Below are 16,307 nucleotides of genomic sequence, written 5' to 3' on the forward strand. Positions count from 1 at the left end.
TTGTTGTATCCTTTATCTGTCATCTTCCTTCTGCTTGACTTACCTGTAATGTCTCCCAGTGGCTGACAGCACTGCAGCCACCATCAAAGCAAAGAACTCTTCATTGTCTTTGCTCTGCACTATCCCTACATACCCCAAGTATGATAGAAATCTTTTGAATTAATTCTGCCTACCAAAGTCTGTCATTAAAGACAACAACAGTATGGCATAAAAATCTCTGAGTCCCAAAGGAGGATTTTGCACTTGAATATTTGGTGCAGAGAAAGGTTCTGATTAGGTTTCTAGCATATTGTGACTTCCTGATTTTGTATCTTGTATTACTCAAGTCATCAGTTACTAATAGCTATTTGTCACAAAATCCCAGTGGTATTTCAAGAACTGAATTGTATTGCTGGCAAACATGGTACACCCTCTGAACAACCAAAAGGAAACAGGTTCGTACTGCAAGACACAGACAGTGGAACCCATCTGGTTCACAGACAGGAGGATAATTCTTGTCTTTTCATTGCTAATTGTGTTACAGAACTGGTTTCTTTCAACAGGAAGTTATAATAAGATAATCTAATTATGAATAATTTTGTTTACCAGACAGTTTTCCTTTGGGAATAATCTAATTGGAGTTTCTCAAAAACTTATCACCTCAAATGCATCCTACAGTTGGTTTCCGAGCACTTCTTCATTAGTGCTTCTTTCCTGGTTTAGTTTATCTCTCTTACCCTTGATGATTGTTCCAGAAGAGTAATCTTTCACTATGTTAATGTCCTCCCATTGTGAAGACCTATCACTTTAAAGATACAATTCTCTTACTCTTTTCTTATGCTTTCCAGAAGCACAAGTATTTGAAAGAATACCTGGATTCTTTAAAAAAAAGTTAGTAAGAATGAAGGCTAGAAGGTGCTGTTAGAGGCCTATGCTGCTCCTCATCGCTACAGAACGTATTCCATGTAAAATAGCAAAGCCATTGTGGAGTATCTGTGATCTTCAGGACATGTTCTGTCTCATCCTTTCACATAATCATAAACTGGAAATAAAATTAATGTAATAAACTGCTGGCCTTTGCAGATGTAGGATTATTGTATTGGACTCTTGCCTTTTAAAAAAGCAGCATTGCATCTACTGGCATGACGTGATCCAAGAATACTGTTCCATAACTGTTGTTTCTTTGCACATCTCCAAGGAAATCTGCAGGTTGTTGTTGCAGAAAACACAGCCCTTACTGCTGTCCATTGCCACATCAGCTCCAGCACTGCAGCAGTGAAAGCGTGAAGTGTGGGATCAGGTCTCTCTGTGTTCTCAGATGGATGGATGGCATCACCTCCACAGGCTTGCCTTCCTATTTTCTATTTATTTTCTTTTTAAATTTCCCTCTCATTATTTCAAAATTAAACCACATGAAACCTGCCTCCAAATGTCTATCTGCTGACCAGAGCTGTTAAATGCTGGTGCCAGAGAAATGAGTCTGGCCTGACTGGACTAATTAAGTTGGCCAAGGCACTTGAGACAAGCTCAAAGAGTCGCAGTGGGAAAGGGAGGGAGAAACACCAACACTTCTTATATGCAAGTATTAAAGGAAACCAGCTGCTCCGAAATATCCTTGGTTAGTGAATGTCTCCACAGGCAGTCTGCTAAGGGAGCAATATCTGGAGCTTAGTAAAGCTGACTTTTTAAAAAGCAGTACTTGAAAAACAGAAGGATCCATGTTTAATTTTTTTTTTAATCCACTCCCCCTTTATAGTCATTTGCTTTTACCCTAGCTTCTAACAAATTATACTTTCAGCTTCTGCAACTTTTTTTGCAAGACTGTTAAAGGGTATATGGGACCGTCGTCGGAGGAGGGTCCTACACAAGTTACTTTACCCGCAGGGTAGGAGCTATGTGCTAAAGCCCTCTTCTGTTTTCAAGCAACTGAGGCAGCACTGGACTGCTTCAACTCCAGAGGTTTCACTGTTGTTGCTGATTTTGTGTGTTTTATTAATTATGCTGCGCCACTTCCATCTTTAAGTTCTTTCTGGTTTTTTTAGACAAAAAAGACAAATAACAATGGTTTGCAACTGGAATCAACAGCAAATGTGAAGCCACAAGTCCCATGTCTTCCTTTGCATGTCATTATTGAAGGATCTAATAGACTTATGTTTCATGTCTTGTCCAATATCTCTTATAGCATAAGCTAGCTACTAATTTTTGCAAGTGCTGATAAATCGTATCTCTTAGCTGAAGTCCAGTGTGAGTAACTATATTCTACCTAAAATTGCTCTGCAGTTTCATTTGAACATGTTCTTGACTTCCTAGGTTAAATTGTGTGGCCCATGAATTGCCAAATGGCAAGTGCCAACTTTTAGCTCTGTTTCAGATGTGCAAACTCTCTGAGAGAGAGGAAAGGGAGTGTTTGTCCCTGTAAAATTAGTTGTTAGTACTGTTCTCTATGGCTCTTCATAGAGTCCAATACACATCTTCATTGCAATGAGAAAGGAATACAGTGGGGAGTATCCAGCTGAGATTTGTTATGTGAACAGTTGTAATGAGGAAACAAAGCTGGTGGACTCTCAGTCCTACCAGAATTCATCCTATAGCTGAGTTTTGTATTGTCGAGTCCTCACAAAGAAATACGGCTTCTATCCTTTTTCTTCTTGTTTTTTCTTGCTACTGCACGAAAAAAAGGTACAAAAGAAAAAGGAATGATTAGTTTTTCAATATTACATTATGTTTTTCTATACTGGCTGAAGTCTTCAACTAAATAAAGATCACGAAAGCAAGGTAGGCAGTGAACAGGACTTCCAAAAGAGATGTTCCAGCACCTGCTTCACTATTTTCTTACTTAGGAGACCTGAGTGTAAGTCCCTTCTCTCAGGAGATTTTCTACAGCAGGTAAGTGGCTTTGCTTTTCTGCACCTCTGCTTCTCAGTTGTACGGTAAGGCTGAGAGCATTGCCTGGCTAAAGCTTGCTGCAGTGAATACCAGCTCACCCTGTTTTCAAGGGAATATCCACTGGCTGGGAATCATTGCACTGGTGCTCCTCTTTTTTTCTGCTGAGAAGGTTGGACTGTGGTTCTAGCAAATGCTATTTCAGACTTTACTCATTTTGTACTTCTCTAGTCAGAGACTGTAAGAAAGGGAGAGACCCAAGCCAGTGTGGTGGTTCTTTTTCAAAGAACTGGTGCAAGAGTTAGCATTTTGGGCAAAGTGTGAGGGTGTTTGGGTTTTTGCTTGCTATTTCTCTTACTCCACGGAAAATGCTGCAGATTCTTTGTATGTGTGCGCACAGTGGGAGAACATGCCCAACTGAGATCCAAACACAAATGAAACAGAACTTGGAAAGTTCAAAGTTGACACAATCCAAATTCTTGCTACTAGGGGAAAAAAAAGCTTCTCTACTTTTCCTTTATTAAAACAAACAAACAAAAATCCTGAACAAACAGTAAAAAACCAAAACAACTCCCACCCCACTCATCTTCCTTTTAAAATGCATGCATTTAAATCAGCACACTGCTCTTGGAGATGGAAAAGAGAGAGAGAGTTCTATTCCCAAAGCCTGTTTTTAATCATCAGATGAATTTTGAGAAAACCTCTGAACATTCAGCACTTGTGGTTAGTTTTCCCTGCCCAAAAACTGAGTGGTTTTTGCAGACATTCCATAAACACAGGAAGCTTTGACTGTGTCTCTAACAGATAGGGAGACAGAAAAGTAAAATACACACAATATAAAGACAAAAGCTAAACTTGCCATGATAGCTCAGAGGAATGTAGTCCAGAAGTCTTACTCTATAGCCAGAGCCAGATGTTTCAAACAGAATATCCCAAATCTGTAAAGTACAATTCTAACATAACCTGCTTATGTTTTAGATTTCTTTTTAATTATTAATTTTCCGTCCTGAAGCATGGCACTATATTCTCCTTGAGTCTCTAGTTTGATTTTGTTTCTTTGGAGGGGTAAAAGGGGCAGCATAAAGGGCTAAAAAACTGTGGTGTGAAGAATTCCCATGGTGTTTAGCTTCCTGATCATCTCATAACTGGTTTTAATTTTTATCTGATTAAATATTAGCCTCAATTTTATCTGCAGCAGGAAGTTACATGGATTCATGTTTTATCCAAGTTTTCACATTAAAAAAAAATCAATTTTTCATGTTTTAAATTGTTTGTCTTCCAGCTCCTTACTGTCTTGTTTTTTTTCTAAAGGAAGAGTAGCTAAAAAGAAATTCCTGATTATCTTTTCCTGCACCATTTGTTACTTTTATATAGCCTAATCGTTGTTAGTTTCCTTTATAAGAGAAGCACTTAAGTGCCCTTCATCCATGGGGTTTTTTAAAGAGAAGTCTTTGCTTCTTCTAATTCCCTCACCAGTCTTTCTCCTCAGCTTTGCTTTTGCCCTGTTGCTCACCAGAATTGAAGCCACAAATACAGATGAAGGTATCCCTTTCGCTTTCAAATAGCCTTTTCATATTGTAATTATTTTCTTTTCCACTTGAGTGTTAACCTTTCTAACCTCCTCAGCCCAATGAACAGAGATTTTAACAGAACTGTCAGCAGTTGTCCACCCGAGCAGTTAGTTATTAAAAAGTGAAATTCAGAACGTTTTTCCCAAAGTACATTACTTCTCTCTGAAAAGTAAAGAATTTGCCTGATGTTAATCTGTTCAGTTTTTTCATTTCTACCCAGTTAAAATTACAGGAGAGAACCTTTAACTGAGACATCCCTGACACTTTATGATGATTTCTGTGAATAAATTGTCATTGTTGGAATAGCTGAATCCAAGGGCTTTTAATCATTCTGAATTTAGGATTATGAATCAGAATAATGTCACAGTTTTTTAGAATCAGTATTCTTTGATAACCTTCCTAATTTTTAATTGGTTTTCTGAACTTCTCTGTTAATATGATTTCTCCCTTCACAGATCCTGTCATCATTGTCAGCCTGTTTGCCAACAGAAACCCTGTTCCAGAAGTTTTTTTCCTGTGGAAATGTTTGATATTAAAAAGATTAATCAAATGAGACAAGCCCCCCCCACCCCCAGATTTTGAAATCTTCAGCACAGTGAAAAAAAATACTAAGTATCTTTCATGATATTATATAATATTGGTGGTATTAAAATAGCAATGGGAAACAAGAAGAAAACAGTTTTGCTTTTAGTAACATATATCCCTGCAGATGTTTCAGATTTCTACTGCACTCTTCTGTGGTAAATTCCTCTGTGAAAAGTTTAGTTACCATTTCATCAAGAGAGGGCTCCTTAATTTTTGGTGTGGTTTTGTTTTACCCCAACTGCTCTGTGTTTACAAAGACAAGTTAAAATATTGTATGTTCTATTGCACTCTACAATTAGGAATTAAAGCATCTAAAGTACTGTGTTCAGAAAAAATCCTCAGTAACTTATCATTATTGGGTTTATGCTGAAAGCTGTTTCATTTGGTTTGGTGAAACTCTCTATTAGCATCCCATTTGGTTTCCAGTTAAAATCCACTTTTGATGTATCCTTGCTCCATCCTTCTGCTTTCTCAAATCAACTCAATCTGAAACCTGGAAATTCCTGAACTATGACTAATGGACACTGATGCAGCTCCTCCCTGCAAGCTCTGCTCTCTGCTCCTTTGGGTGTGCTTTGAAACTGGTCAATAATAAGGAACAAAAGACTCCTGGCCCTCCATGCTGTTTTATTAAAGTTGCTGGCATGGTAGCTTTAGCACTGTCCCTGTTTTCAACCTTAAGCCACATATGATAAGAAATACTGTGTCTTACCAGGTGGTGTTGTCAAATGGCAACATAGTACGTAAATTGCAAATGTTAAAGTGGTTCAAGTGATGTACATCAAAACCTCATCTAAAAGGGAACTCTGAATCAGCTGTTCTTAAGGAAATTGTCAGCAACCTTGGAAAATTCACTGCTGATAATCAAATGTCATCTGACCCCACCAGGTAAAAGCTAAAAGTGATTTACATTGGGTTTTTAAAATTGAAAGCAAGCAGTGTCTTTGCATCCTTTATTCTGCTGCACCATTTTCTTCAGCAGTGTTTTTGGCTAGTTCATACATCACAATCTTCTATAGGAGATGTAGGCAACTCCTGTAAAGGCAGGGTGCAGATTAGATGACGTGCAGATTTTCAAAGGCAGAAATGCAGCAGTGAGACCTCCTTTTCACTGGGAGCAGCTGGTTTCCCAGTGGAACAAGATGTCTCTGTGCCACCAGCATCCCTGAACCCAAAAGATTTTCACCCAGTCCTATAGTCCTGTGGTTTTGCATATGAAGAGCTTGGGGTTCTGTGGCCGAAGATCGCCCATGTTGGTGTAACAGACAGATACTGGATCTTTTTCTTGAAAATTAATGGGGTTTTGTTTAGTTGGTCAGTGGGGCTTTGTTTTTTGGGCATTTTTTTGGGGTTGGGGGGGTTTTTTTGCTTGTTGGTTTTTTGTTTGTTTTTTGGGTTTTTTTTGTATGTGATAATTAGGCATGGATAATTAAATACAAGATTTTAGCAACTTTGTGGAAGTAAAGGACTAAAGGACCAGTAGGAATAACTGTTGCAGCTGTCAACATTTCTATGCTGTTTTGAGGGGATTAATATGCAACCACAAAAATTTGTTCCAGGCAGACACTTGGCATTAAAAGATGCAGTCCAGGATTTTATTTTTTCCTTACATTTGAATTTAATCCATCAGGCCATTTTTAAGTAGGAAAAAGACTTTGTTTTTGAAAGTTCAGATTCCTGACATAGTTCTGGTTTCAGAGGGAATATTTAAGGAATGAACAAGGGCCATAGGACTCTGCCTCCTATTTTGCCCCCTTTCTGCCTCTCTTCATCAAAACCGTTTTGTGTTGTTATGTTCTTGTGCTCTATCACAGCCTGTGATAGGGACAGATAAAAGTGTAGTTCTAGGTTTATTCTTCCTCATTTTTCTCTTTCACTCAATAAAAGCCCTTGACTGGTTATGCCTACTGACTCTCAATAGCAGTTGAGGGCTTCTTTGGGAACTTCTGGAAAATCTCATCTTGGTTATGTATTCTGTACTCAGTGACTGCTTCCTGTGCCCACATGTAAAATAAATTAAGCCCCCCATAATGTCCTGAAAGTTGTCATCTTTCCCCAGACATCATAACTGTCTTCCAACAGACAGGTTTTCAGCTATTTCTGCAGTAAAGGATTTATTGTGAAGACAGGAGAGCAGAAATCAGTCTGGTCCAAATGCTCTTGCAGTCATGTTTCTACTGCCAAATTTCTGCTATTCTGGGGGAAAAAAAATTAGCATTAACATAGCAAATGGTTTATCTTAATTTAAAATCATAAGGGAAGTCAGAAGAGGAAGAAGCAGAATATTTAGAATGTTAAAAATGTACCTTTAAATTAGAGAGAGATTAAGAAAAAGAGAATTAGGAAATTTCCTTACTTATAAATTACTCCCCGAGTGGAGGGTTCACTCAAAATTTTGTGAGTTGCAAAATGCTCGGCTGGCAGGGAAGATCACTCAGTGACTTGTTCATTTTTCTTGAGTGTCTAGTTTTGCTTTAAAAATAAGCAGTGTGGGTTCTGTGTTGAATTCCAGTACTGAGTAATATAAACCCTGAGGGGTTTTTGTAAATTCAGACAAAAAATGTGCCATGAGAACAACAAATCCACTATTCTGGGTCCGAGTTTGCTTCATACATTGCCTGTGAACTTAAGACTATTACTTGTTACTGTTACACTGTCTGTGGTGTAAAATGGGCTTCTGCAGCCCTAAGATCTGAGAAAAAAAAATGCACTGAGGGCTGAGTGCTGGTATTTGAAACGTAAGAGAGGAGGAGCAGTACAGTAATCCCTGTTTTCCTCAGCCCCAGTGTGTGCACGTTGGCTTTGTCAGAGATTGCTCAGATTGGCCATGGCAAAGCTGACCAGAGGCTCAGGTAGTCTCATGCCTTGTTAGTCCAAGTTTCTTGTCACCAGCTGTATTCTCTCAAAGACAAGGCTCTCTTAAAATGAGATTTGGTGTGATTCTATATGATTTTTAGTTCCAGTGATTTTAATAGACTTCCTGTAATTATTTTTAAATTTTTAGTAAAATTTTCTTCCACTTGCCTTGATACTGATGCTAAGGTGTGCTGTATAGATTCCTAGAAGTAAGTAGGATATATCCTTGCTAACAGCAATGGTAGTGGAAGATAGCAATATTCTTAGTTGTGTACAGTTCTCACAGTGCTTCACAAATAGCAATTTTTCAACCTGTTTTCATTTTTTTCACAGACTCTGAACCAGAGGCACAAAGCAGGTAAGTTACATGGCAAAGGCACTAACTGGGAATCAGTGATAAGCCCTCATTTAGAAGAGGGTTCCTTCCTTTTATTTAATCTCTACAATGTTACATGAGCTTTTATAAAACTTCTCTTTTAATTAAAAAAATCATGTAATGTTTTTAGAAATCTAATCCATTGAAACAATTTAGTTTGCCTTTTGTTTACTCTATTTAAATTTAAAGAACATGTTTCCAAGCTGTTATAAAATTTTGGCTCTGTCGTTTATTGAATACATTATTTATTTGGGGGGAAGAAACCAAAAACATTCTCCCCCAACCATTCTGAGAGCTTAAGGTCTTCATGCTCTGAAAGCAGTTGTTAAACAAAATAAACTGCATGCAGGAAGTAGTGAAATTTAATGTGATACAAAGTTCAAAAAGAATAAAAAGAAACTTAAAGAGCTTATTCTCAACACCAAGCTCCTGTATTAGTACTAAGAATTGATTCACCTCGGGTAGGAGGTGGAAGCATCCCATTGTTTTTGTTTTAAAATTGTTTTTTCACTAATATTAAATATTCCATACATAATATTTCAGACCAAGTTATTTTTCATTATATCTTTTTTTAACATATGGTGCAGGAGTATATTATTTTCCCTGTATGTAGAGCACTCAACAGCCAGAATTAGGTATTTTATGTATGCATCCATCCTGAGGCTGTATTTTGCAGAACAGGGGAGGTTCTGCAGATACCCTGTTTAATTAGAGAAGCCAATGATCAGGTCTGCTCTGCAGAGAATAGCCTCATATTTGCAATCCCAGTTTTAGCTCCAAGCAGGCTGCTGAGTCTATGTTGGGCAGCATAGTATCATGCAGAGGTACTAAGCAGAATTTGGTCCTGGCAGTGTTGTAAGTGCTAATTAGAGTTTATACCTTTGGGTACTGAAGCATTTAAACATCTTCCAGTTCTGACACTGACTTGTCTGACGCTTGGGGATTTTTACAGGGTGCTCATTATATGATAAGTACATGCCCAAAGGATCTGTAAAGTGAACTGGGTAATAAGTGATGCTGTGGAAAGAAGAAAAAATAAATAATAGCCATACCAGGAAGTTCTGAATATATCATTGTCTTAAGTACAGGAAATGCAATTATACGCTGGAGTATTGCAGAAAAAGGTATCTATATCTTGCTTTACATCAAAGTAATGTGGGAAGTATTTAGAGCGAACAAGAAGGGCTCAGGTGAAGTGTACAATATCCTTTAGTGATCTGAGCATTTGTAGACAGCAGAATGAAACCAGTGCTCTGCTTTTGCAAGGAAAACAACATGCAAAACAGTGCTGTTTTGTGCAACAGCTCTGACAAAAAAAAATATGGTGTATTGCTTTTCTAATTCAAGTTAAGGAACTGCTCAGCATGTACCCCACCTTCTGACTCAGGATTAATTTCAGCAAACCAACAGATCTTAAAATGCAATTTACCTGTTAAACACTCAAATTGAAATACATTACAAAATGTTGGAAAAGTCACACTTTTTTCCTTCGTATTCACTTGCCATCAGGGTGCACTTATTACCTATCTGCTAAATATTACTGGGTTTGTTAATAAAAGCAGGAGCAATGAGAGAACACTGTCAGATCTTGCCTTAAAAATCCTTCAGGCGATCGGGATAATAGCCAAAAACTAAAAGCTGCACATAGAGAAGTTGAACTGGCAACCTGTCAAGGATCCAAAAACTGCCTCTGTTTTAGACTTGTAGTAGTTGTCAGTTTTAACAAGGCCTTCTCCTTCTAGAAGGAGTAGCTGTTGGGATGCAGATCCCTCATTCCATTGGTGATGAAATGAGTCAGAATCTTCCAGACTCTTATGAGTCCCACTCATCTGTGTAGCTTAGATGAATGAGTTCAGAATATTTAAATCTCACTAACTCTCAGCAGTTGTATGTTTTGAAGTCTTGACTCTAGAGCTGTGTGCTAAAGAAGAAAGATTGTGAGCAGCCTTCAGTTTCATCAAGATTTGTGTTTTATGTGGTGGTGTTAAAAGTAGAATGTGCAGCTTTTGTGTTAGAAATCATAATCTTTCCTCATAAACTGCTGAACTGAAATTGCAATCAACAAAGTAAAACTTCTGCAAAAAGGCCACTGGGGAATTGTGGCTCTGGTTAAGCTCACTCCTGCCTGCACTGGGAAGGTGTGCTGGTGGTTCTTTGTAAAATGTTAACTTCAGCCATGAGCTTCCAAGAGTCATCTGGCAGAGGCTCTGGTAACCGTCCAATTGTTTGCTAAGCTTGTTGTTCCTGTAGACAAATGAATGTTGAAGTAGCTCCTAATGAAACTTTAGCTCCTGGCTGGCTCCTAGGCTATTTTCTAGCTGTAGCAGCTATGCTATTTGAGTGCCAGTTTTCAATTCTACTTGATTAACAATTCCTGCAGAGCATAGGATGGTTGAGATAGATATTAAACACTCTTGACAGGCAGAGGATTACCACTTCCAGCGGGTTTATTGTTGACACTTGCAAATTGCTGCTTTTCCACCCACTGTTACAATGCCAGTGAGGAGCTGGGAGAGGTGTGATCCAGGTTCTAGATAGATTTCAAACTAATGTGTTGCTCAATAAAACTGATTGAAAATTTGAAATACAGAGGTCATTTTACCTTCAGAATGAAAAGGAGCTGTGAGCTCTAATTACCTGCAATGACTTTAATGCTTGAAACTGGCACCTGCATGCTGAAATATGCATGCTGTGATACACGGCATGAACTACAATGTACCTTTGTGATGTGTGTGCAGAGACTGTTCTCTTCTGCTATTGCCCAAGGGCTGCTGTGTGGCAGGCCCGTAGCAATCTTGTATCCAACACCCTTGTGTAGCTTTCCCACACAAATGGAAAGCCATTAATTTTGGCATCATGATACATGAGATAATTTTAACTAACTCAAAAATAGTTTTTCTCTGAAGAAAAAATAGTGTTTTTCATTGAATTTGTCAACTTGCTATTTCAGATACTCCCTTTGCATATGGTAATTTGGTTCTTACACTAGAACATAAAAAATGCGTCTTCTGAGGTTTGATGAATTTACATTCAAATCAAGATTAATATCAAGAAAACAATCTGGGAACTTATTTTTTCTATTTCATTGGGGCAGGGAGCAGTATGTAAAAATTACACAGACCCATGAGTTCTGCCCAAATAGCTTTTCATAGCAAAATTATCATGAAGATTAATGAGAACGTCAAGTAATGTCTTTAACAATAAAAACATTAACTACCAAGTAATTAATGAAATATTTCAGAGAAAGAAAAAGGAGCTAATGAGAGGGCAGATTAGTATGTATTTGTTATTCCCAGAGATTGGATTTCTTGTGTTTACTACTGCTGAATCTCATCTGTCATGCTAATAATATATCAAGTTGCAAAGATCTCAGTGATACCAAATGCATGTTTGCTATCAGGGACGATAGGAAAGACCAAGATAATGTTGTGGGACACATGAAGATAGATGTCAGGAGAGAGTTTGCATCTGGGCTGCACTCGTATTTCCTGAACTGGGACTAAACATGGTCACAGCTTTCTTGCTGTGGCAGCAGGTCTCAGGCTGCACAAATAAAAGGTCTGAAGTGAAGGGGGTAAAGTATTACTTGTTCTGCTACATGATGAATGGTTGTTTATAAGATAAGGTTGCATGCATCTTTCTTCCCTTTCTCTCATCTCTGAAAAAAGACTCAAATCAGAGGGAAAAAAAACTTCTCTGGGTTTCAGTAGACAGCTTTTTCTTTTATTTTTAAATGTTTGTTTGTTTGTTTTGGGTTTTCGTTGTTCCCCAGTGGGTCTGCTTTTAATGGCAATAAGAAAACTTTGGCCAGACCTGGCAGGGGTTGGCTGCTGACAAAAACTGACACTGTTTGAAGGCACAGTCAGTTTGGTTCTCAGGATCTTCCCACCAGAGAGGTGAATATTCAGATCAAATAAAAAGTTTTCTGTCTTCCAGAAATAACCTCTTTACCTCCTAGGCTTATATAATAAATTTTTGCAACTTAATTACTTGTTTATTTTCTTGAGATATACACACAGTTTGATTGAAACAGAATAACTCCTGAAGGTTAAGTGTAATATTAACTCTATTTGCTATCAGAAAATTTGCTTTTCCCAGACCCAAAATCACATAGCAGAAATTTCTCATCCTGCTATTTCTTTTTGGTAGAAATCTCTTAAGACTTCTGTCTAAATTCCTAGGTCATCAGTCACAGCCAGATAGGTTGATTTAGGTTGTATGAATGTGGACATATTTTCCTACATCCTGTCCAAATTCAGATCGATGCTTTGATGTGTGACAAGAACCTCCACAAGACAAAACTAAACCCTGTCAGGAGAGAAGCACTCACATGTACAGCCCAGCAGCTTCTGCTCATTACTGCAGCAGCTTTTCTTTTTTCCTTCTATGCTGCAGGAGTTGCTACTGCTGTATGAACTGCTATGAACTCTGATACATGATTTCAGGACGTATCTAAAACACTTGAACTTTTCCCAGTTGCAGCCAAGAGAAGGGAAATAGCTGTCTGCCCTTATATTTCTCTATAGCATCTCTCTACTGTTGTATCAAGGGGTGGACATCAGAAATATAACCAGGTTTCTTGTTTCCTATTTTTCATTCTCGCTCTGTTCTGGTATCATATGTTGCTGTACCAATAAGATCAGTAACACAAATCTGTTAGAAGTATGCAATGGCAATTGCTCTTTATTCTGCCAAGGAAAAATCCCCAACAAAAAACTGCAAAGCTAAACTTCACCTTGTAGTCTTGTAGATGTGGCAGTAGATGTTACGACGATAGTGTATTTATCTATATATAGCTCAAAGCACTGGCAAATGAACTGCTTCACAAGGGTGGAACTCTGCCTTTGAAGGTATTGGCCTTCTTGTTGTCCACAACTTTTTCTCAATTTGCATTCATTAGAACTGGGTCTGATATCATTTGGCATAGTGTAAACCAGAGGAGATCACAAAATTTAGTGCAGTTTCTGCACCACTGTAAGGTCATGACTGGACTCTCACCAGGGGAGTTGCTTCTTTTTATATTTGTTGATTCACAGTTCTTTTCAGTTTGGTGTTTGGGTACAGTGATTTTAGTATTTCTTTTTTTCCCACCCTCATTGCATATTAATTGCCCTTTTCTGTTACTCATCCTCTTCACTGTTCTTCTTTTCTCTTGCACAATACCATACTCAAAATCAAAGTGGAATGGGTATTGTTTTTCAAGACTATTTTTTTAAACACTTTTTAAAAATAGAAGATTACTGTAGTCAGATTTAAGTGAGTGACATGAGACTTCACTGAATGGGATATAAATCCAACAATATATAAATACAGATAAACAGTTTTAAATGATCTATTAATCTTTTTTTGGTCTGAAACTCTCTGAAGCTCTAAAGAGAAGGATGTAGGAAGACATCTTACCAAGAGTGACCTTTGGGTTTTGTCTTTCTGTTACTTGTTTTTTTGTTTATTTTTTTCAGAGAATGACATTAGTAATTCATAACTACTAGCTAAAGCAAATCTGATTTTAAAAGGAAGCACAATACAGAAACTTGGGAGACATGTTTGCTCAGCTGAAATCTAGTGAATAACAGTAGTGCAATTAGAGTGAAAGGAGTCTTGGGGAAAAAATAAAGATCTTCTCAGAGCTATTTTAAGATCTTAGGTCATGAGTTAGGTCATGAGCTTCTTAGCATTTGGTGAGGTATCTGAGTAGACCCTCGGATTATAGATCAGGGCAGGTGCAGAAGACTGTGCTATAAATACTTCTATCCTTAAGGAGTTCACTAATTTCTTGAATGACAAACCAAACAGGAACATTAGTTCTCAAGAGGAAAATTATTAAAATAATTTAAAGCTTCATTTTCCAACAAATCATCCCATAGTTCTTAACTGCAAAGCTCATCTGATCTCCACCATTATCTAGGAAATGTTACAGAAAACCTTTTACAGGGTTACAGCATGTGTTAAGCATGAGTGGCATGTTCTGGAGTATTTCTGTACTCATTTGCTGCCTACTGAGCTGTGCAGAGAACTGGCCATCAGGATTCCTGCCTTCTATTTTAGGGCCTTCTCTTGCCTTATGGCTGGAGCATAGATGACCAATTTCCCCAGGGAAAATTTGCTATTTTTATGCTTCTTTTAGAAATATTGTCCCTTAATTTCTTCAGTGCAAAGCTCTTGGAGATCCTTACAGGAAAAAATACACTGACCTATTAGTAAAACCTGCCTGATTTCATCAGTATTATTTGTTTTTCTAGGTGAATACAGATGTTTTCAGTTTCCTATTTTTTGATAAGATCCTACACTTACGTTGCTGGCTCCCTTTGTCCAAAAGGAACATTCCTTTTTTACAAGGGCAGCAGAGATCCCAGAGACCTTTGAGAAACTGGTTTGTCTTTCATTTATATTTGCCTTCCTGTGAGGGAACACTCCACTTTTCAAATGACACATACAAGCCTATGAGTTCACTCCGACTTACCTAATTTGAATCCTTAATCGTCTTTTAGGAGGGATGTTTTATACAACTGGCAGAACCAGTTGTTTAGGTGTCATTTCCTGTATATTCCTTAAAAAAAAACCCAAAACCAAAACAAAAAAAAACCACCAAAAAGAGATCTAGGAGAAGAAGAAGTAGGAAAAGCAACTCCAAGGGCATGTTCGAAGTTTTTCCAAGTGATTATGTCCCCCTACCCTTTTGTTTGTTACCAGAACCAACCCTCTATGACCAACCCAATCTATGCCCAAAGAGCAGATCCTCCTCAAGGCAAATTTCTGCCTGTGTCAAGGGCTAGATGACATGACAGAAACATTATTCTGTAAACAGGTTCCAGCCTTACTCTGGGAAACTGTACTGTATTGTCAGTAAGCCTGAAGTGTGGCATCACATGCTCACAGGAGGAGTTGTGAATTTCAAAACCAGGTATCCTTTCCTGGTGCTTTGAGTTGGCTGTCTTGATTTTCTAAAGAGCCCAATTAAATTAACAGAATTCAAAATGAGTTCAGTAGGTACTCCTCAGAAGAAAGTGAAACTGCTGCTAGGCAGTTCTTGCACCATTTGTCGGTGAGATGAGATTAGCCTCTGTGAAAAAGAAAAGGTAACAAGTAACATTAGAGAATTGGTATTATGTCAGAAAAACAAAGTTTGTGCTGCCTTCTCTCTTCAATATCAATTCAAAATATAATTTGTATACAATCTGTCTTCACATATCAATTAAAGAGGGAGAGACTATGCAAGCTATTTCATTTCTAAGCCTACCTTTCTTAGCCAGCTGGAACAGAAATTTCCAAGTAATTGCAATTGTTAATGAAAGGTATAGCAAGCATGTTAATACATGTCTGTACTTTTCATGCTCTCTCCAGGAGGAAAAGAAAAATTAAATCACCATCAGCCAGTTCAGCCCCATGGATACAGATCATCTTGCTATAAACAAAGCTTATTAACTGGACATTTTCATGTAAGTAGAACCTCAAGATTTTTTTTTCTGTGGAGGTGATAGGATACTTCAGGTGTTTTTTTAAAAAAACTTCAAGTTCCTTTCCTTCTGCCCGTATCTCATACTTTCTCTTGTATCCTAGAGGCTCCCATGTCATGGCTAACATTCTTTTAGAAAAATGGAGCTGCACAGGCATCCTTTTAAGAGCCTATCAGCACCACTCCCAAATTAGCCATTAAACTGTTTGTTTAATTTCACAAGACATTTGCTTTCCCCAGAGTGAGAAGAGCTACCTCAGTGAATTCCCAGCCGTGATACTCTACGTTTTTTAAGGCATCTTTTGTGGCAGAGGAATAAGTTCTCCTAAACTAGGGTCAAAACATACTGATATATTTAACAATGCAAGTCAGGTTGTTGAATAATGTGTCACTAGGTATCTTTTAAATATTCACTATACTTACCTCAGAAAGGTCCTAATCTGTTCTAATTGACTATAGTGTAAAATCATAAGTGCAAAGAGAAAAACTGCATTTCAGAGTTGGTTGCAACTAAATCTGCAGACATTTTCAATACTCTCTTGTATTGTGTTTTACAATATTCTGTGGCAGTGCAATGTTTTACTCAATAATTTTTACTGTTATT

At 37.8% G+C, this 16,307-nt stretch overlaps 1 long non-coding RNA gene across 1 annotated transcript in view; it reads left to right on the forward strand.

Annotated features, from left to right (window-relative positions):
* LOC121670060 overlaps positions 1-15,690 on the forward strand; it is a 40,053-nt gene extending 24,363 nt beyond the window's left edge. The window contains exons 4-5 of the long non-coding RNA XR_006018011.1: positions 8,208-8,232; positions 15,592-15,690. This is a non-coding gene — a long non-coding RNA (uncharacterized LOC121670060). The remainder of the gene's footprint in view (positions 1-8,207; positions 8,233-15,591) is intronic.
* Positions 15,691-16,307: the final 617 nt, after the last annotated feature.

Source organism: Corvus kubaryi, unplaced genomic scaffold (genome assembly GCF_017639235.1).
Source record: "Corvus kubaryi isolate FWS band 111438036 unplaced genomic scaffold, C.kubaryi_AGA036_p1.0 37394, whole genome shotgun sequence".
NCBI lineage: Eukaryota > Metazoa > Chordata > Aves > Passeriformes > Corvidae > Corvus > Corvus kubaryi.